At 54.1% G+C, this 2,193-nt stretch overlaps 1 pseudogene; it reads left to right on the top strand.

Annotated features, from left to right (window-relative positions):
* The first annotated feature begins 916 nt into the window (after window positions 1–916).
* LOC119282513 lies at window positions 917–1,953 on the top strand (annotated as a pseudogene).
* The last annotated feature ends 240 nt before the right edge of the window (window positions 1,954–2,193 follow it).

The following is a 2,193-nucleotide window of genomic DNA, read 5'->3' as shown; positions in this document are numbered from 1 at the left end:
CTGTTGAGGAGCAGATGGAGAGGATGAGGTTGTCTGAGAAGGAAAGTACGACGCTGGTAGTCGATGACGAACTGGAAGGGGATACAGTGCCATCTTGGGCGCTGGTGGGTAAGGTACTGCATCGGCGGGTGCTTCATGTCAGCACCATTGAGGACGCCCTTCGACCGGCGTGGGGTAACCCGAAGGGGCTAAGTTTCAACTCTGTGGGATAGAATGTGTTTGTTGCTATCACTGGAGGGCAACGAGATCGGGATAGGATTTTCGAAGGAGGCCCGTGGATGGTGGGAAAACATGCGGTTGTGCTTGAGATCTTCGACTTTCGGTCGAAACCCTCCGACTGGAGTTTTGAGAAGATGCAAATCTGGGCTCGAGTATGGATGGCGTACGTGCTCCTCTCCTGTGTACGTGTACGCTACGTACGTACTAGCTAGGTACGTTAGTGAAAACAAGCAAAGAGAGGGGTTTTGGTCGGAACGGCTGTTGGCCCTGTGGCGACAGCGAGACGACCACGATGGAGTGCTTTCCGACTGTACGAGCTCCGAAGCAAGCAGGCTAGCAGGTGGATCGATTCTTCTGCTCCGGTACACGATACACGTGAAGCTAGCTTGTACGGTCACGCACGTACACCGGCAACCTTTTTTTTGCTCTTCCTCGTTTGGTTTAGTTCCGTCTGTTACGTAGCAGAAACGGTTTTCCTACAAAACGTAGGATCGAAAACCCACTCGGCGTCCGGCTGTACCACACGCCGACTCGGACAGGTAGTTCTCGATGGATCAGTGCTACTTGCTATATAAGCTTGGATCCCTCCATCAAACCAAGGCATCCAACGCAGGTACTAATTAACCAAGAGTCCAACAACACGTAGGTACGCCAGTTTGATCCAAGGGCCAGCGATAGAAGCTAGCAAATCGACGACATGGGGTGCAGCATGAGCCGCCTCCTCAAGACCACCGTCACGCTCATCATCCTCGTCCTTCTCCTCATGCCCGGGGCCTTAGCCGCCACTAGCTTCGATGCCTCACGAAGCCAACAGCTGCCGCTGCCGCGAGGGACGGTCAAAGGGCCGGAGAGCGTCGCCTTCGACGGACTGGGCCAGGGACCCTACAGCGGCGTCTCAGACGGCCGGATCCTCAAGTGGAACGGCGAAAAGCTAGGATGGACTACCTATGCATATGGACCCGGGTATGATAGCAAGACATGCACGCCGTCCAAGTTCAGCTCGGAGACTGAGAATGCCAGGGAGAGCCGTTGCGGCCGCCCGCTTGGCCTACGGTTCGACCAGAAATCGGGCGACCTCTACGTGGCCGACGCGTACAAGGGGCTGATGCGGGTAGCGCCGGGCGGCGGGGAGGCCACCGTGTTGGTCAACCAGGTTGACGGTTATCCTCTGCGCTTCACCAACGGTGTTGACGTTGATCAAGTTACGGGAAAGGTCTACTTCACCGATAGCTCGATGAACTATCAAAGGTCGCAGCATGAGATGGTCACTCGCACAGGAGACTCGACGGGCCGCCTCATGGGCTACGACCCACGGACATCGGATGTCACGCTGCTCCAGGCGGGCATGACGTACCCCAACGGCGTCGCGCTCAGCGCCGACCGCACCACCTCGTGGTCGCATCTACTGGACCATGCAAGCTACTGAGGCACTGGATCAAAGGGGTCAACGCAGGCACATCCGAGCCTTTTGCCGACCTGCCCGGCTATCCAGATAACGTGAGGCCCGACACCAAAGGAGGCTATTGGGTGGCGTTGCACCGCGAGAAGAATGAGTTGCCCTTTGGTCGTGATAGTCATCGTCTCGCTGTCAGGGTCGGTAATCATGGGAAGATAGTCGAGGAGATGAGAGGGCCAAAGAAGGTGAGGCCCACCGAGATTATGGAGAGAAGCAATGGCAAGATCTACTTGGGTTCGGTAGAGCTTCCTTATGTCGGCGTTGTTAAGCGCAAGTAGAGAACTATTGTAGTAGATGCATCGGATGCCTTTTTGTTTCTTGTTCTTACCATCTAATGTAATTCTCCATTTGTTTATTTTTTTGTCAGACGGACTATTGTAATCCAGATTTTCTACCAGCAAATAATTATTTGTTCTTTCCTCCATATTAACGTGTATAAAAGCTAAATTCTTCCTATAGAATTTGCTCCTGTTAAGGGCCAACCTGCATGCTATTCCTAGCGATAGAGTAGGGACGCA

This window comes from Triticum dicoccoides, chromosome 3B (assembly GCF_002162155.2).
Source record: "Triticum dicoccoides isolate Atlit2015 ecotype Zavitan chromosome 3B, WEW_v2.0, whole genome shotgun sequence".
NCBI lineage: Eukaryota > Viridiplantae > Streptophyta > Magnoliopsida > Poales > Poaceae > Triticum > Triticum dicoccoides.
This window is presented reverse-complemented; position numbering and strand designations above follow the sequence as displayed.